General features: G+C 39.6%; 1 protein-coding gene across 1 annotated transcript in view; it reads right to left on the bottom strand.

Moving 5' to 3' along the window:
• Window positions 1–4,506, bottom strand: part of PRKCQ (protein kinase C theta) — a 139,824-nt gene extending 135,318 nt beyond the window's left edge. The window contains exon 1 of the mRNA XM_079779207.1: window positions 4,439–4,506. The gene's annotated coding sequence lies outside the window, so the exon portion shown is untranslated. The remainder of the gene's footprint in view (window positions 1–4,438) is intronic.
• Window positions 4,507–20,986: the final 16,480 nt, after the last annotated feature.

Genomic DNA, 20,986 nt, shown 5'->3' on the forward strand with positions numbered 1-20,986 from the left:
TCATTGGTTACCCCCTCACACCCATTAGGATGGCCACTGTCATAAAAACAGAACATAACAAGTGTTGGTGAGGATGTGGAGAAACTGGAACCCTTGTGCACTGTTGGTGGGAATGTAAAATGGTGACGCTGCTATGGAAAATAGTATGATGGTTCCTTAAAAATTAAACATTTAACCCAGCAATTCCATTTCTGGGTATATGGCCAAAAGACTTTGAAGAGATATTTGTACACCCATGTTCATAGCAGCATTATTCATAATAGCCAAAATGTAGAAGCAACCAAAGTATCCATCAATAAATGAATAAACAAAATGTGGTCTATACATACAATGGATTATTATTCAGCCTTAAACAGGAAGGAAATTCTGATTCATATTACAATGTGAACCTTGAGGAACCTTGAGGACATTATGCTAAGTGAAATAAGACAAATACTGTATGATTCAACTTATATGAGGTACCAAAGTAGTCAAACTCATAGTAACAGAAAATAGAATGCTGGTTTCCAGGAGCAGAGGGAAGTGAGGAATTGGAAGTTATTATGTAATGGACATAGAGTTTCAGTTTTGCAAGTTGAAAGAGTTCTGTTGGGTGGATGGTAGTGCTGGTTGGACAACATTGTGAATATACAGAGTGGAGGCAAAAGTAGGTTTATAGTTGTGAGTACACAAAACATAGTTTATTCTTGTATTATTATTTATTAATTCTTGCATTATTTTCCATTAGAACAACTGTAAAACTAATTTGTTCCATTCTGTATTTAATGCCAATGAACTGTACACTTAAATGTTATGTATATTTTACCACCATTAAAAAATTAATTTGTGGGTTGTTCAGCTCTGTGGTTTATGGCAAGTGCTTGGTGGTCAGATAAACCTGACACTACTACCACCTACCAGCTATAAAAGCTGGACAAGTGACTTAACCTCCCTGGGCCTCAATTTCCTCATCTGTAAAATGAGGGTGATTATGGTAATAATAATATCTAATTTATAAAAGCTTTGCAAAGATTAAATGAGATAGGAATGTTTGTCAAATATAAATAAAGTTGGGAGTATAAGATCAGGTACATAAATTATAAATGATAATGACTCAATAAAACTATGCTTTACTGTTTTTGTTGGCTCTGATTATTATCATCATCAATATTATCAGCTTAATTCAAAGTTAGCATTACCTATATCAACCTGTAAAAGTATGTGCTGCCAAAATGAGTGCCTTTAAAAATCTGCTAGTTTAATCCCAGAGCAGAAATCTAAGATTCTGGGCTTGGGTTGAGATATCCTAATTCCTGAAACCTCTGGTTCTCATTTGCCTCAAGGATAATTTTAGATGAGAGGACAATATGAAATTTGTGTATAAATGCTTTACATGTTAAAATTTGTTTCCATTACTGCAAAGAAATGCCTTTTAATTCGCCTTTCTGCCCCAGCATTATGTTTTTCAATGGGTGTTTCGTAGTTTCTGCCTTAGCAGCCAGAATAGGAATGAAAAAGCAGAGTTAGATGCGTTGCTTCTTGAAAATGCGATGGTCAAGATTTCAAAGGAATGGACAAAAACAGAAAGAATGAGTTTAATGCTATGCATGCCACCACAACACTAATTTCTCCACTTTTAATGACAGATTTGACTTGGGACAATACAGTTATATAAGTATGGAATCACATGATACACGTGTGTTCTCTGGGATAGTTCATCATGTAACAACTTTTTATCTTACATTATTTGTGGAAATTACTTGAAAAAAAAAGAAATAAAAGACTGAATTATATAAAAAGAAAATCACCTGAAATCAAATATACTCTTATTAAAAGTCACATTAGATTAATATCTCAGCAATAGTATCAGGGGCAAACAACATAACCAGTAACTCTAAAACATAAAATGCATTAAAAAGGGAAGTATTAATTCTAATTCCTATTTTAAAGGCAGGCCAATGTCCTGCCATTAAGCTGGGTTATGGAGATTTGTGGAGCTTTACTCCTGAGTGCCAGTCACAGATTTGTACTGTAAACCCTCTCAAAACAAAATCCTAGACCCAATGCACAAGGAATTTTAGATGAAACACCAAATTCATTATAGAGGAGAATTCTGTCATTTCCACAAAGAGAGAGAATATGTTACAGTGGAATGAGGGGCCTTTATAGAAATGATCAAAGACAAATGAGGTATTCAAGGGAGCCTCCAGTACCTGCCATGAAGAAGAGAAATATAATATAATATTAGTGTTGAAGGGGATCAGTGAGATCATAAGAACGACTGAGCTGTGAATAATTGAGCAATGCCCCTGCATACCTAAAAGAGAAGAGGGACATCAGCAAAAGGAATCAAAGTTCCAGTAGTGGACCCACGTATTTTCCAAGCAGACTCAACAAAGGGAAGGGAGTGGAGCTGTGGGAGAGAAGGTAAAGAAGTCGCACAAGAGCTCCTTGCCATCCTGAGCCACCATAGTACAAGACAGTGACGGAAGTGAACATGACAAAGCAGAGGGTGGTGAGAAGAGTTTCCCCTGGAAGTTTACATTTTACAAGTTTACAGAAAATCACAGGAGGCTGAAACAAAGGCTAGTGATGCGGAACAGGTTACTCTTGACTTCAGAAATAAGAGTTGATGAGCCCAAGCGGGGTGGGTGGGCCGGAAGAGATCAACCAAAGAACTTGTATGCATATATGCGCAACCCATGGACACAGACAATAGGGAGGTGAAGGCCTGGGGCGGGGGACAGGGAGGGGGGGGGGAGAGCTAGAGGGTCAGTGGGGGAAAAAGGAGGACATATGCAATACTTTCAACAATAAAGATATTTTAAAAAATAAAATATGTTCCTCTCAAAAAAAAATTTCCCAAAACCAAAACCAAACCACAAACACTTAAATTACATTTCATTTATAAGTTGGGAGTTTTACAAATGATGCTTTGAAGGTTTTAAAAGCTCTTCCAATGCTGTGTCTTTAAATGTATGTACGTTCATTTTTATTTATTTTTTGGTTTAAAACAAAACACAAAAACCCCCCAAAACAATACATAAATATATGTATGTACAATCAGCAGAAGAAAGAGATAACAAGAGCATTCGGAGGCAGACACCTGCCTCAAACAATGGCAATACTCTCAGAGGATTTTAAACAGCTGTGCATAAACTTCAAAAGTAATTGCAACCAAATTAGCAAATGTCACCCTCCTTCCCACTAGACACAGCATTTTTAAAAGAGATCAGGCATCTGCGGGTAAGCCTGCCATTTTACGAGTTGCCTAAGATAAGTTAAGGGGGGAACGTGAAGATGGTGATTCAGAAGGTTGGGGTGTGTGCTGGGAGTGGGGCACCCCAGGGCCTTACAAACAGGGCTTGTCCATGAAGCATCCCAGCCAAGAAAGGGCCTGTGGCGGTCACAGCTCTAGGAAACAATGCAAGGGGGGCAGCAACCAGGGGGGCTGCCAGACCTGTGTTCAGAAAGGGCGCCGGCCCTCGCAGGACCTGCACACGCCCCAGGGATGGTGGCTCTCACCACTGACCAGGAGAAGCAGCGAGCGAGCGCTCATTCTGCTCTCCAGGTCACCACCCCTCCTGTCAGCCCTTGCCATTACTGAATCATCTCCTATTAGCAACTTGGAGCAGGACAGCCCTCAAGGACAAGGCAGCTCGGTGACACTCACTTTGCAGACACAACCCAGTGGAGCCAGCCTTTGGCTCTCTCTCTATTCATGCCCACGGTAGTGCCCGAGCCTTTAGCATGAACAGTCCGTTTCACAAGGATAATTGGGGCTCTTAAAAAGCCAGTGAAATAAAGACATTTAACTATCTATCCTTGTGACCCTCAAAGCTTAAAAAACAAACAAGGACCCCTCCAGGCTACCGAATTAAGCACCAGACATGTTTGTTTTTTTCTTTTTAGTTTCTTTTTGCATCTAGCAGAGACCTACCTCACCCTAACCCCATACCGGTGGAAAGAAACTTGGTTTGTTTAGAGGAGCGAGGGTTGGCCGCCCTTCCTGCTGCTCTAGCAATGGATTTCAAAAACACAAGTTGCTCTCTGTGACAGGTTGCCACCTGCATCAAACATATCTCCTTACAAATGTTTGCCAAGAACATAAAACTTTCCACCTTCTTCCCTTCATCCCTCCTCCCTTCACTAGTTCAGGTGAGCGTTAAAAAAGCGAGAAGGAAGGCGGAGGTGCAGCCAGCCCGGTGGCCTCCTTGCGGCCAAGGTCCTCGCCATCCGGTGCAACCCGCCCGCAAGAAACCCCCCGAGAAACCAGTGACCCAAAGTTTGCTGCGCTCCTGTCTCTTCGATTTCTCTATCGTTCGGCACCCCCCTTCCTGGAACAGGTCACCACGGGAGCTGGGTGAGCCGCTTCCGCTGGACCGGGGTCCTGGACCCACGCAGAGAGACCCCCCCGTCCCTCCCCTGGCCAGCGACGGGCGGCCACGCAGGGACCTACCTGCTGGGTGGGCTGCCGGTCGAGCGCAGCTGTCCCGCGGTGGCGCGGGCACTGGCGGTGCCGGCGCGGTGGGTGCGCCCGCAGGCAGTGCCGGCCAGGGGGCGCTCGTCACCCCGCGCTCGGACCGCAGAAGCGGGTCCTGGACGCCCGCCCGCCCAGGAACCAGCCCAGCGCACAGCTGCGGCGCCTCCTCTCCTTCTGCGGTGCCCGCCCCTCCCTCCAGCCACGCTCCTTACAGGTTCTTCTCTCCCCCCGCTGTGGCGACCAGAAGGGGATGGGACACGCTTGGGGTGCGATGTTCAGGGAGGAAGGGGCGCTGAGCTCGGGCCACACACTGGCTGATGCGAGGAAAGGATAGGGGGGTACTGAAACCACATGATTCTATAGCTAGACAAACTGAAAAGCGAAAACGATCCTTCAGTGAGAAGGATCAAGGTCACCCTGTAAAAAGAACTTCACCTATTTTGTCTGTTTTTACACTAGAAAGGACTTGTATTTTTGTTTTATAATTACCTGTCTGGGAAGGTTTGGGTACAATTCTGTGCCTTGGATGGTCTTTCCTAGGTTGTGTCTGACCTGGGATTTTGATTTTCCATCTGCACACTGTTGTTTTATTTATAATGTCCAAAGGTGCCCTCTCTGAACTGAGCCCTTGAAGGTGTAATGGAATGTCGTGACAGTGCATTTGTCAGTTTAAGACTTTTGTGCTTCGCTGACATGAATGATGATCATAATGAAGATAATTAGGGTGTTCCCCCCTATACTTAATAGAATTTTTTTCCCCCCATTCAGGTTAGAAATGACTTGTCTGGTTACCAATACTATATTACTATTACAGAGCTATTCCCTCTCAACCATGGCACTAAATGATTAAAATGTGCTTGGTTAAAGCTTTTGTTGCTTTAACAAACTAGGACCTGTGAGCAATAAAACAGAAATACTTTTAAAAAGAAAGAGAGAGAGATTAAAAAGGTAGGAAAAAGAAAAACAAAAGCCAGGCCTTGGATCTGCAGACTTCTGATCATAGAAGGATAGAGTGTCAGCTGAAAAGGACCTCAGATTCCTGCTAGTTCCCAAATTTTATTTATTATTTTAAAAAACATTTAAAACATTCTCATCTGAGGATATTTTGTATTGATTCTACTGTGAGGGTAAGAGAGAGAGAGAGAGAGAGAGAGAGAGAGAGAGAGAGAGAGAGAGAGAGAGAGGTATTGATTGGTTGCCTGCCTCTCAAATGCACAAAGATGGAAGCCCACAACCTTGGTTTGTGCCCTGACCAGGAATCGAGCAGGTGACCTTTGGTGTATGGGAGGATGCTCTAACCAACTGAGCCACACCAGCCAGCACTTCAACTTTTTCTTTCTTTCTTTCTTTCTTCCTTCCTTCCTTTCTTTCTTTCTTTCTTTCTTTCTTTCTTTCTTTCTTTCTTTCTTTCTTTCTTTCTTTCTTCCTTCCTTCCTTCCTTCCTTCCTTCCTTCCTTTCTTCCTTCCTTCCTTCCTTCCTTCTTTCCTTTTTTCTTTCTTTCTTTCTTTCTTTCTTTCTTTCTTTCTTTCTTTCTTTCTTTCTTTCTTTTTCTTTTAAATTTAAATTCTTTATTGTTGAAAGTATTACATGAGTCTCCTTTTCCCCCCATTGACCTCTTCCTGGCCTCTCCCACCCCCAGCACATGCCCTCAACCTCCTACTGTCTGTGTCCATGGGTTATCCTTATATGCATGCATACAAGTCCTTTGGTTGACCTCTTACCCCCCCACCAAAAACAAAAACAAAAAAACCCTAAGGCCCAGCAAGGTTTGGTGACTTGATTAATTCACATTGCTGCTTGTGCTGGGAAGCCAGATATGGTGATTCTTTCTCTTAATCTATATCAGTGATGGCGAACCTATGACACGCGTGTCAGCACTGACACGCGTAGCCATTTCTGATGACACGCAGCCGCTGAGGCGGCCGCATGCCGAGGATGAAACATTTGCGAAATAATGTTTTTTCCTCAAAGTGACACACTACCCGAGTTATGCTCACTTTTTTGGCGAAGTTTGACACACCAAGCTCAAAAGGTTGCCCATCACTGATCTATATGAACTCAGCAAAGCAAATACACACACCTTATAAGAGTAAAATATAGTCCATTAAAATGAGCCCCTTCCCCCTATTGCTAATATCTAACAGCATTGTACTGACCCTCAGGCCAGGCTCAGCCAACAGAGATGCTGCCACCTCTTGGAAGAGTCTAGCCAGGAGGGTTGAGGGTGGATGGAACTTCAGAAGTGCTGGCTCACCCTGCCATCATGTAGTAGGCGTTCATTGTATATTTGCTACTAAAATTTGGAGGAAAAACGTGTGTATGGCTGTGAACAAGCCGTCAGAGCTGGATCAATGACCATCCTCCTACCCATCAGCTCCTCTCCGCAGATTGTCAAAGAGAAACCTCCTAGTTCAAAATGCCTTCCTCCTGGCTCGTCTCCAGCCATCCTTACACAGCCTATCACATTGAGAAGAGATGGCAGACTGCCAACAGCTGCAGTGCCTAGGAGATAGTAAACCCATTCATTCCCCATTGCTGGGTTTTCATTGACTTTTGAGAAGGAGGCTAAGTAGGTATTGGGGCTCAAGGGAAATTCACATGCCCTTTTAATTTCATCAATACTAGTCAGTGGCTTTAAAAAGAAATTTCAAATAATGATGATTATGTGCTGAGTACCTATGTACCAGTCATTGTATGAGCACTTTGGATGCACTGTTCACTTAATCCTCATAACAATCTTATGAGTTAGATGTTATATCCTTATCCTCATCTCCTCTGTTTTAGAGATGAGAATAACCAGGCTTAGAAGGATCATGCAGCTTGCTCAAGATGCCACAATTGATAAAGTACCAGAACCGGCATTCATCTCAAGCCGGTGTGAAATAGCCCCTAAGCACTGTTGAATTCCACAGCCATGCCCTCCGTTTTCTGCTTCTCTCTCTTGGGGTAGCTGGTCTCAGAGACCATTGCTACTCTACTATTTTATAACCATGTAGTCCTGCAATTGCAAACTCATGAATTGGGAGACTAGATTTTTTAAAACAATATTCACCATGTGTCTAAAAGCTTTTTTTTTTTTTTTTTTTTAAATCTCATCTGAAAGAAAAAATTCCAGATCTATTCTTGATACATGCTAGGTGTGAGGGATACCTCTGGACCTTTTTGACTCCAGCATCCTGTCTAGCCAGCCTTCTCCTTTTTCATGTTACAAAGCATTTTATATCAGACATTATCTCTATTTTATAAACACGGCTGCTGCTCAGAAGTTCTCCACACCTTTGTTTCCTGGAAGAGGAAATGGCATTTCCTGGAGCAGACTGCATGTGGGTGGTGAGGTTCCACTCTTACGTTAAACACACCGCACTTTCAGTCGTGTGCTTCTTTGCCCCCTTCAGTTTCTGCCTGAATTTCCTGGAATCGTGCTGAGCACAGACCATAGGGCAGCTGTGCCAGCTCACTGCAGTCGGGAAGACATGGTTCCTGCTTTGGATCCAGAGCTAAGGAATAAGGGACTCCCAGGAATCTGGTCTCTGGAGATACCACAATCCACCTTTCTTCAACTTGGGATTTGCAAAAGGAAGCCTCAGACATCACGTGGCCATTATTTTAGACCTAATTGACGATTGTGCCCTGGCTCCCAAAGAGACCATGTGGCTCTTGCACCCTTCTGTGGATTGACTTTTTATGAAGGATTTAGGATATAAATTAAAAAGAAAATGTTCTTATTATGAGCCTCAATTTGGAGAAAGATGATACTTGGGGAGAAGTAAGATATGACAGATCATTTAAGCACTGGATTACAGTATATAATAAGGACACTTCTCTCTCTGCAGAAAGTCACCACTCGGAGGAAATCAGATTGGACTATTTCATGAGGAGTTTGGCTCCCTGGCTGTCCACTTTTCCAAAGACCAGGCAGAAATCGTTTTTAAAATGGGCCTCCTGAAGCCTCAGAAGAATCTGCATGGCATTAGAAGACAGCGATCTACCTTAACCAAAGGCTCGAGAAACGTGGGGAGTCTAGTGTAAAATGGTTCAGAAATTGTCAAAACTATTCTAGAAACTATGGGTCAGAGTGACAGAGGTGCAGACAAAACACAGGTATTTTAAATTCACAGCTTGGATAAGGGAAAGGGAGTTTTTGTTTTTTTTTTCCCCTCTTCAATCCAGTTTAGGCTTTCAAGTGGGGGAAAAAAAAGGATAATTAGAAAGTTAGAAATTGTTAATGCCAGGAGATAACTCTAAACCTGAAGCAAAAATTGGCCCTCCCTTAGGGAGTAAATAAACCTGGATTATTATTGATAATGAGATATCAACTCTTCCAAGCCATGAGGGGGAATGGCAAAAGGTGAATGTAAACCTCACTCTGAGGGAAAAAAAAAGAAAAATGTTCACAATATGGTGTTTTTGAAAGTTCCATTGTTATTATATATGCTTAGTAATATTAAGCTAATTTAAAAATCTTAGGCAAGGTAAGGGAGGTAGATACTATATTTTCATTTATTAAAGAGATAATGAATGAGCCTGATACAGGCTAATATTTATTGTGTATTTAGGATGTGTATCAGGGCATGGTGTTAAACACTTAACTTTGATTATCTCATTTGATTCTTAAACAAATCCCTTGAGATGGGAAATATTCTCTTTATTTTATAGATGCAATAGCTGAGTCTAGAGGTCAAACAAATGACTTCACTAGGCTCATAGAGTCAGTAAGTGGTGGACTTCCAGTCTGTTGACTCCCTGATCTGTGACTTTTGTCATCATACACACAGAAAAAAGATAAGAGCTGAAATTATAGCCTGACTTTTGAAACAGTAAAATAATTTTGTGTTTGTCAATGTTCTGATTAATAAGGTATTCTAAGAAGAGTTAACACATGTATAGGAAGCCAATTTGTGAAGTATAATGTATCAAAATGTCCATTTTCTAATATAACCATAGAATATAAAACAAAATTTAATCTTTAATGATGCTGAACATTTAGAACTTATTTTTTCCTGAGTACCAATTATTATTATTACATTATTAAAGAATGAAATTGAGCATGAAAGTCTTACTTTTATTATTTTTTAAAAGGAATTATAAAAACACAGTATTGTTACTTTGTGGCTTCTGCCATCCTAAAGATGTTGATTATTTTTTAAGTCATGGCTAGCAATTAAAGAGATACCAATTAAAACATACGTATCTGAATCAGATAGTGAATAACATTTTCAGTGTTGTTTTTAACATAGATACAAGTTAACATAAACATGTGGTATGTTTGTAAGTTTTAAGGGTAGATAAAATCAGAACAAAAGAGGATGGCCCAATATTTCTAAAGATTGGCAGGTATAGTGCAGAATTGGGTGAGTTCCGTGATATTAGCATAATGAGTATGGCCCAACTGGATATAAAATCTTGTCTGAAATTAAAGAGATATGATTAGATAGAGTTACACTTTTTAGTGATTCTCTTCTACCAGTGGAAAAGCAAGAACAACCTGAGTTAAAAAGACTGAACATTTTGATGAGAAATCCTCCCCAGGAAGGATTAATAAATCTGAGATTTGATCTGAGCATCCAGGAGGAAGCAATCAAGACAAAATGTTCTTTCATATTTATAAATTTTATTATTGCAATTGCCCATGGATTTTGAAATCTACCAATGAAGGCACATTACTTTAGAGTAAACTACTATATATCTCAATCTTTTTTTAAAAAGCAAATATCACCTGCTCCTCATTACTCCCTTCTCCTTCAATCCATGCCCTTCAAACATATACTATTTATGGTTTTATTCTGCCATACACACACACACACACACACACACACACACACACTCACACAGACACACACACACACACACACACACACTCACACTCACACAGACATACATACTCACACACACACACACACACACTCACACAGACACAGACACACACACACACACACACACACACACACACACGGAAGGAGGGGATATTTTTTATTTTACAGATGGATGATGGACTACATGGGATATTCTATCAGGTTTCTTCCAGCTGTAAAATTCTAAGAAGAAATGTGAATTAAAAGAAGGTTCTAACTGTCTGTAATCAGGAATGTAACATAATTTGCTTCTACTTGTACTCATTGACAATTTGATATGTTCTCTGGTATGAAAATTTCAAATACTCTCAAGGAAACCATACACTGATGAACCAGGAAAACACTGAAAATCATTACTTTCTTCTTTGTGTACAGTTTTCCTGACTGCATCATAGTTTCAGCCATTCACTTTATTATTATTCTTTTTTGGTAATCCTCACCTGAGGATATTTTCCCATTGATTTTTAGAGAGAGAGTGGAAGGGAGTTGGAGAGACACAGAGAGAAACATCGATGTGAGAGAGACACATCATTTGGTGTCCTCCCACATTCCCCCAACCAGGGCTGAGGATCAAGCCTGCAACTGAGGTTCATACCCTTGACTGGAATCGAACCTGGGATCCTTCAGTTGTGGGCTGATGCTCTATCCAATGAGCGAAACTGCTAGGGTCAGCCATTCACTTTAAAGTAAAAAGTTTCTGGAACAAAAATATAAGGAATTTCTTTTTCTCTCAGTCGTGAGAACAATGGCCTAATGAGACTCCATTAACCATACTTGGCTGTTGGGTGAATAGTTAGGGGAACTCTATTGCAAAATTAGGTTTTATTTCCCATCCCAAGCATTTTCCCCCTGAAATGTTAGTTTTTAGCTCCAAATGGTAATCCCTGAGACTGGTCACTTCCTCAAACTTATATTGACTTACATGTTGTAAGTAGTTTCAAGCTGTTTTTTTGTTTTGTTTTGCTTTGCTGTCATTAGGCAGAGTCACAAATAAAAGAAGTAACGCTCCATATTTGGGATTCAACATATCATTTGGAGAGCAGATGTTTTATCTACATCATACACACACACACACACACACACACACACACACACCTGGATTATCCAGTATATGACTAAAATGTACTCTGATGATAAAAGAAAAATATGTAATATTTACATAATCATATTAATAGCTTATATTTATACATTTATGCAACATTTAAAATAATGAAAAACAAGTTAATCTTTTCACACCTCATATTAGAACTTGATGGAGATGATATGCTCAAAAACATCAAAGGTATGTGGTATATTTTTCTAAATAGATTACAGATGTCACGCATTGTTTCACAAATCTTTTCCTCTTTAAAATTAATAAAAGGGGAGCTGTTCCTGTTTTTATTACATCTTGACAACTTCATAGGGAAGACTGAGTAGATAAAACCTCTAGATTTCTTTGATTTCTATAAACTTTATGCTGTATTTTGAATAATCAACTACCATTTATGGAACATTTGTATCATGTTTTTTGTTGTTGTTTTACTTATATGATCTTATTTATCCTCATAACACTCCTGGCAATATGGGTAGTGTTATTCACACTTTACAGATGAGAAAATGGAGGCCCAGAGTGGAAAAGTAACTTTGAGATCACATAGCATGTGAATGGTGGAGCCAGAACCAAAAGCCAGGTGGACCTTATTCGGACCTATGTTGAACTGTATTTAGAGAATTCTGGTCACCAAATACAGAGGCTAAAAATAGGTGTCATATTCTGCATGCAGGTTGTGAAAGATAATGTTGATTATTGCTTCTATGATAAAAGTTACGCATTCACTTGTACTCATGCACTCACACATGCACAGACACATCTAGAAATTAGAGAAAAGTAAAAAGAGAAGAAAGATTACCTATAATTCCATAACCCAAAGACAAGTAACATTTGGTATATTTCCTTACATTGTTTTATCTATACATAACTTTTGGAATTATTTTAAAAATAAATTTTATTTGTTGCCTGATTTTAAAGTAATGAGCAGTCATCATAGAAAATTTGAAAAATATAAAAATGTGTATAAAAGAAAATTTAAATCACTCATAATCTCAAAATATAAAGAGACCTGTTAATACTTTGCTTTCTTATCCTTGTCATGGCTGAGAGCACATGTCTTGAGACTGAAGCTGAAATTAACTACTCACTCAATTTGTACTTTACAGTCCTCAGCATCATTAAAAATAAAAAAGTTTGAGTTTTACTTAATTTCTTGATGTTCTGTTTTTTTTAAAGAAAATACAAATTTGATTTTTTGAATGTTCTTGTTGCTCTGAATAGGACTAGTTTGCTTTTTCACTAAAGCACAAAAATTACTTCTACGCAAAAAAACCTTAAAAATGAATAATGATATTGTTCAAGTCTGCCCTTATAACTTCCCAGAATGGCTTAATTTTTTTTTTCTTCAAATATAACTTGTTTTAAGCAGTTACCTTTGTGCAGTGAAAGAAAACCACCACCTCCCTGTTTACACACTTTTAACGAGAGGAAAAGCCTTTGGTCAGGCTGAAGCAATTGACACTGACTTGTCAGATTAAATAAATATATTTGTGTGTTCCATACATTTGGGAGGGTTGCTGAAATGCGGATTAAACTTTAACCACACTAAGAAAGTTTCTCTCTGAGCAAAAGATAAGAAAGCTGTTGCTTGGGAACTTTAATGTCATGTGACCTGCCCTGCCCAGGGAACCTAACAAGACTTCAAAACGTTAAGAACTTTTAAAAGGTTTCTGGGTAGAACCTTCAAGGTGCAACAACTTAATTACCAAGCTTCCACTTTTCCCAGGAATGTGGGGAGGAGCAGAGCCAAAGAAACTGAACAATAAATAAAAAAGTGTTTAAATGTAGGTTCTTGAGGTTATTAAGGCCTTTTACATGTTCCATAGTGTAAGAGCATTACAGAGAAATCTTTAAAAAAAATCTTTACATGTACTTACTTACTTTTTTGCAGATTCCGTTTCTCTTTACCGTGTAATTTCATGTGAATAGAATGGAGATCTCTTCCATGGTTCTGAACTTAAAGTTTTCCTTTTACTTCTTATTTAAGAAAGTAAGTTTCAAAAATTCCATGATCTTCTTTGTAACACCCTGGCCATAGTGAGTCCATTATGTACATTATGGGGAGAATGTGGAGAAAGTAGAATTCTCATGCAAATCAGTACAACTTTGGGAAACTGATTGGCAGTATTTATTAAAGGTGAGCAGATGAATACTTTGAGAGCCAGGTATCCCATGCATACATTATGCACAGACACATATACATACATGCGCTAAAAGACATGTGCCACATACTCATGAGCACCCTACACCGGAAACAGCCGGACTGTCTAGCCTCTGTAGATGCGGAGTTAAATTGTGGTCCGTCATCCATGGACATGATGTGGCAATGAAGGTGAGCAAAGTGCTGACACAACATGAACAAACCTCACAATCATAATGCAGAGTGAATAAAGCAGGTCTAAAAGAACACCAACTGTGTGGTTTCATTGAGGTAAAGTTCAAAATGAATTTATGCTGTGAAAAGTCAGGAGAGTATTGATTACATTTAGGGAGGCGGGTGGCGTAGTGTCTGGGACAGGGCATTCAGATGGTTTATGTTGAGTTGGTGACACTTTGTCACTTGACAGATGTGGTTATATCAATGTGTCCACTTTGTAAAAATTCATCCAGCTGCACCTTTATGGCTTGTGTATCTTTCTGTATGGGTCAACCCCAAGAAAGAGGTTATTTGAAAGTGGAACAAAGTATAATCCTATTTATGGAGCCTTTTCTGTGTAGCCAGGAACAGGGTTGGTGGCCCAGGTGATAGAGAGTTCTTTAGTTCAGAGAGTGCAGGCCATGTGGAAGATACGTCAATTCTTTCCCGCTCTGTCTGTCCATATCTGTGTCTGTCTCTGTCTCTGTTTCTCTTTCTGTGTCTGTCTCTCTCCTGTCGCTGTCTCTCTCTGTTTCTCTGCCTCTCCCTCTCTCTGTCTTTTTTTTGTGTGTTATTCAACATGTCAAAAAATTAATCTTAATACAATGTGACCTCAAACAAGTCATTACTACTTTCGGAGTTCCTTTTTCTTGTTTGATGAGTGAAGGAGTTGGACAGGTGGTGTGTCCAGGACCCAATCCTAGGACACACCCTGCTGCTCCTGCTCTGAGTGGTGGCCCGTTGACATCTCCTGAGACATGATTTGTGCTTGCTCTACTTTCCTGAACTTCCCTGCTTTCTTAACACTATGCCTTGGGCAGAGTAGATAGGACAGAATATCTGTACTATAAGCAAAGGTTTAGTAAATAAGAGCTCAAATTCCACATTATAGTCTGTGGGTAAATGCCGCAAAAAATAAATAAATAAATAAATAAATAAATAAATAAATAAATAAATAAATAATAAAATAAAAATCCCAACTTTAGCAAAGTGCACTTCATGCCAATTTCCAGATAGAATCTAATGAAGAATCCACCAAGTACAAATGGGAGTAGTTTTGACCCACTCAGCTGTTCTTGGTGGTAGCATGTCTATGAGATTAAAGTGTCATGAAGTAACTGTTATAGGATATAAATAAAAGCAATAAAGAATCAGCTGGAAAATTTAATAAGGCAATTAAAGATAAGGTTTTGATGATAGAGATTCTGAGGATTGATAAAGAGTATTCAAAAGGAGGGTTGCATGATAAGAATTAGCTGTCTTTGAATTGTTCAGTTGTGCTTAATTGTACTTTGCTTAAGGAGCTGAAAATGTTTATTTCAAAAGATATATTGCTAAACTATAAAAGGATAAACCTCTATTAGCTTGATATAAATATCCTTTTGAAAACATGACTTTCCTCTATTATCATTTTTTCAAAATTTATTTTGCTCATGAAGAACTGATTCAATCTGGGGTTTGGTGTCCCGAGTGACTGGACAACACCAGTTATGTTGTGGGGTGGACCCTCCGTGATGGATATTGCACACTCTTCCATCGTGTGCAGATCACCCAGACAAAACTGAGTTCCTGAAACTTCCATACCAGGCTCAGTGCTGGAATCGGAACCTCAAGGAGCAGCCACCCCAAGGGGCCAGCTGTGCTGGAAGCAAAGACAGACATAGTGTGATAAAGTGGCCTGGACAGAAGGAAGGACCCTGTGGCCCACGTTCAGATGGACTGTGAGCTCCTGGCTGATCTGTGTTCAGCGCTCCCTCAGCCTTCAGCCCTCACGCACTCCTGGGAATGCTACGCATTCTATTGCAGTAGGTCAGTGCCAGTTCATACTATGATCCTGGGGTTTTTTCTGGTGTTGTTGAGGAAGTCAGAGAAATAGGATTTTGAAGCTATGTTTTTAGAAAAGTATAAATGTTAATTTATTTGGTTTTTGACCTTCAGCTCAAAGAAACACTATCACCTTCTTTATCTTCAAGGGCAGTGAACTCCTGATGATGAGTCTCCCTATGGCATTTAAAGTGCCTGCTTACATAATAAGTGCTCAATGCACTTTACAACACTCTTCTGCTTCCATTTACCTACCTCACAGGTAAGAATGAGTTTAATAAAACATGTGGAGGTTTCTAAGTCAGCACTCAATTTATCTCCCCCCACCTTTTTCTAATATCATCTGCTGTGGGAAGAGTAGAGGCACAGTGGTCTGGTGGAAGTTTATGGACTTCAGAGTATCAGAACTCCAAATTTATGTCTGGACTTCCCTACTGACAAGACATGTGGGTGTGTGTGTGTGTGTGTGGGGGGGGGGGAGGGGCATCATCTCCCTGGGCCTGTTTTCCTCAGTTGTAGAATGAGGTGATGACTAGATAATGCTTGTTTCAATTTTAAAAATCTGCAAGGTACAAAATAACCTAAGTCTGGCATATGTTTGTACTCTTTTTTTTTTTTATACTTTGGAAACATGAGAGGTGATTTGTATTCAGCTGAGATTGATAACTAACAGTTACATTTTCAACTTACTAGAATTTATGGCTACTGAAAGAGTGGTAAGTAAGACATTTCCATTTCCAGTGACAGGTACCTAGTATTTTAAAGTCTTCCATTTCATTATTCACTTTAATGTTTTCACTAAAACACATGTGGTTTTCAAACACAGGAAAGAAAACAAGGTAACCTGTGGTTATAATTTCCACTAGAAAATAGAAAAAGTGTAGCTCAGAAAGAGCGTTTGTGGGGAGTTCCTTTAAACATGCAAACCCATGTTAGAAGTTTTTCTTGAGAAGAACACAGTTAATTGTTGCAAGTTTCCAAAGTTGTTGGAAAGTAGGGCCTGACTGCATCTGTTGTCACAATTTGGATAGAGTTGTGGACCCATGATTGTGAAGGCTTCGGTATCTTGGACATTTTCAACCCCCTGCTATGTTTTCAAGCCACTCTTTTCTTCTTTTAATGCAAATTCTGGAAAATTTGGAGAAAGTGTCTTTCTTGGTGACCCCTCCCATTTCCCAGGTAGCTAGCTCTACCAGATCCCATCTTGAAGCAACTGGCCTGCTCAAAATAACTCTTCCTCTAGCATTTCACCTTCACAGTTATTTTCAAAGTTCTGTCATCCACTGTGATCATTCACTCTATATCTGAAATTAATTAATTCTTCAATAAATATTTAGAGAGCACCAACTGAACTCATGATGTGAGCACATGTCTGAATTTTACAGTGAACCAGAAGGAAATGCAAAAAACAAAACAAAACAAAAATTCTTTGAATTTTCTGAAATGTAACCACCTAAAACTTAGTAGAAAGTTTTATGTAAATCTTCTTTTCACAAGATACTGTTATTATAACTCTGGAGGTCCTCTTTCAGATGGTTGGTTACCTAATAGTGAGGGAAAATCACTCCTGGCTAAATTTCTTGCATTGGTTTGGGAAGCTATCTGCTCAAGCTGCCAGAGAAAAAAGCACAAGTGGAAGAATACACAGTAGTTTAAGTTTTTTTCGTCCAGTTGCCTTACTGATCACCAATATATGAGACTACGGTACGTGAAGCTCTTGAGTGCATCAAGAGGAACAGATACAAGTGCTTTTCACACGTGGGTTCTGCTTTAGAGGGAACAGCAACACAGGTATAATGAGAAAGCAGAGTGAGCTGTTCTACATCTGTCAAGCTCTTATCTGCCACAGAGATGTTATCAGTGGGTAGTGTTTATACATAAGCACAGATGCGTATGGTAAAACAAGCATTTGTCTCCTCCTCACTGGTGCTCCCACTCTGCTCTTGGTCCTCATGTCACATGTGCCACATCCCTGCCCCAGCCCTCTACGGGCTCCCTTCTCACTGAAGATGTGTTCCAGCCCCACTCACCAGGGTCCCCTCTGACTCATCTTCCTCATCAGATCCAACCACACTGACCTCCTTGTGCTCCTGAACATGCCCAACAAGCCTCAGCTCGACATCTGTACAAGACCAGGTAGGGGTCTTGGCCTGGACATTAGTTTCTCATCCCTGACCCCTCTATTTAAAATTGCAGCTCCTGACTCCCTATCCAGGCATGCCGTTTCCTATGTGTCTCCCTTCCTAGGGCCCCTCCCTATTCCCCTTCCCAATTTGTTTCTCCTTTCTGGAACTAAGCTCCATATGAGCAGGGATATGTTTCCTATTGGTTCCCCAACAACCTGGCACATAACAGTTCTTCAAACAATATTTGTTAAATGAATGAATTAATTAAAGGCAGCTAATCACAATATGTGTACATATATATGACATACATTCACTTATATTTATGTAAAAACATTGAACAGCTATAGATGTAATGTCTCTTCATATCATATGAAGTAGTTAGTAAATTTACAAGTAAAAACAAAGGGCAAATGCTTTATTTTTTATTTATTTACTTTTTTCTCCAACTTTATTGAGGTATAGTTGACAATTAAAATTGTATATATTTAAGACATATACCATATGTATATATAATACAATATTGTTAATTATAGTCACGTTGCTGAACATTAGATCTTGAACAACTGGATTTAATTAGTCCCATCACATCATAAGAAGTACTTAATATATTTACAAATAAAACAACAAATTCTTTACTTTAAATGCAATGCCTTTCAATATACAGATCTTGTAACAGAAACCCACACATGAAACCTATATGTTCATGTTGACCAATGTCACCCCCATCAATTTATGGAAATCAAATGGCCTCCATAAAAATCAGTAATAAGTCAATGAAAATATTTATTCATTTTAACAATAGTGTTGAGTCAATGAATCATTATTTTCAAATAGGGTATCGTATTTGTTTTCTATTGCTGCTGTAACAAATTACCATAAACTTACCAGCTTCAAACAGAACAAAGTCATTATCTCACAGTTTGTAGGCAGAAGTCGAGTTGACTCAGCTGGTTTTCCTGCTTGAGCTTTCACAGGCTGAGATGAGGGTGTTGACTCACTGGGCTCCTACTGGGTGGCTCCGGAAGACTCTGCTTCCAGGCTCATTCAGATTGGGGCAAGAGTCCATTTTGAAACTGTAGAACTGAAGTTACCATTTATTGCTGGCTGTCAGATGGGAGCCGCCACTATTCCTAGAAGCCTTTCTCTAGTTGTTGCATGTGGCCCCCACATCGAAGATCCAGCAAGGGCATGTCCAGTCCTTTCCACTTTTGAAATTTCTCTGACTCTACTTCCACCACGTCTTCTACCTACAGACGAGAAAGTTCTCTGGCTGCTTCGGTCAGATTAGGCCCACACAGATGATCCAGGATAAGATCCCTATTTTAAGACCTGCAAATTTGGTTACATGTTGGAATGGACATCATTGGGAGAGGTTATTCTGCCTGCCACAGGTGCACAGTTTTAATTAAGAAATAGGTTCATAAAAATGTTATCTCCTAAAATTAAAGGTTTAGTTACCCAGAAAAGTAACTGTCAATGAAGGATCTTAAAAATAGATTGCTGCTGAGACCAGAGTGCTTTTCAGTTTTCATCAGGCCACAGTGTGGATTGAAAGAGAGTCAGAGAGACAAACTGGTGGCTTTTTTGACTAGGTATTGCAATGTACCGAAGTCCCCTCGACTTCATATATTCATTGTTTTGATTGAATCAAAATCTATCAAGAAAGACCAGTTCCTGAGAGACCATTTTTCCTGCATAAGTTGGTAAACATCATACCTGTCTGGGAGGCAAAAGTACCAGGTCAGGGCATCATGTCTGGAAACATCAGTAGCTTAGAGAAGTGTATAACAAAGTTGGAGTTTGAGACATGTACCAAGCTTAGGAATATGCAGATACAACTGAGGCATTTAAGACAATGTCCAAATGAATTCCAGAAGATTGAATTCTCCTCACCTGGAGTTCCTTTTATTTTATTTTGATTTAAAAATATTTTTATTGATTTCAGAGAGGAAGGGAGAGGGAGAGAGAGATAGAAACATCAACGATGAGAGAGAATCATTGATCAGCTGCCTTCTGCATGCCCCCTACTGGAGATTGAGCCTACAACCCAGGCATATGCCCTTGACCGGAATTGAACCCGAGACCCTTCACTCCGCAGGTAGATGCTCTATCCATTGAGCCAAGCCAGCTAGGGCTTGGAGCTCCTTTTAAAGGCACATGACCCAATCTTTCCAAGTGCTCACTGGCTGTCTTAAAGGTACCACCAGACTTGTTCTACCTGGTCTCTAGTCAACTTTAGATCTACTAGTTGTGAATCTCCTTTTTTAAAGGTAATTTTTATTTTTCAACTAGAGGCCCAGTGCATGAAACTTGTGCACCAGTAGGGTCCCTAGTGGCTGCTGGCTGCTGGCCGGGGCTTACCTTCATTCAGCGCCACCCCCCTGGTGGTCAGCGTACATCATAGAGAGCGATTGAACTCCCAGTCGGTTGAACTCCTGAGGGGGCACTTTGCATATTAGGCTTTTATATATATAAATTATAGTTGACATTTAATATTATTTTAGTTTTAGGTGTATAGCATAGTGGTTAGACAATCACATAATTTATAAAGTGATCTTGCCAATAATTCAAGTACCCACCTGGCACTATATATAGTTATAATATTATTAACTGTATTCCCTATGCTCTATGGTACATCCCCATGACTATTTGGTTACTATCAATTTGTATTTATTAATCCTCTTCACCTTTTCCACTCATCTCCCAACCCCCCGCCTTTCTGGCAACCATCAGTTTGTTCCCTGTGTCTACAGTCTGTTTCTGTTTTGTTTGTTCCTTTATTTTGTTCTTTAGATTTCTCATATAAGTGAAATCATATGGCAATTTTCTTTCTATGTTTGACTTATTTCACTTAGCATAATACCCTCTAGATTCATCCATGTTTTTGCAAATGGTCAGATTTTATTTTTTTTATGAGTAATATCATTGTCAATTGCCTATATAGCTGCAGTGAACTAGGGGTGCATATATCTTTTCAAATTAATGTTTTGGTTTTTCTGGATATATACCCAGAAGTGGTATTGCTTGGTCATAAGGCAGTTCCATTTTTAATTTTTTGAAGAAACTCCACCCTGTTTTCCATAGTGGTTGCATCCCCACAAGCAGTGCAAGAGGGTTCCCTTTTCTCTATATCCTCTCCAACACTTGCTGTTTGTTGATTTATTGATGATAGCCATTCTGACAGATGTGAGGTGATATCTCATTGTGGTTTTAATTTGCATTTCTCTGATGATGAGTGACAGTGAGCATTTTCTTCATATCTATTGGCAATC

The sequence above is a fragment of the Cnephaeus nilssonii genome (assembly GCF_951640355.1).
Source record: "Cnephaeus nilssonii genome assembly, chromosome: 1".
NCBI classification, from domain to species: domain Eukaryota; kingdom Metazoa; phylum Chordata; class Mammalia; order Chiroptera; family Vespertilionidae; genus Cnephaeus; species Cnephaeus nilssonii.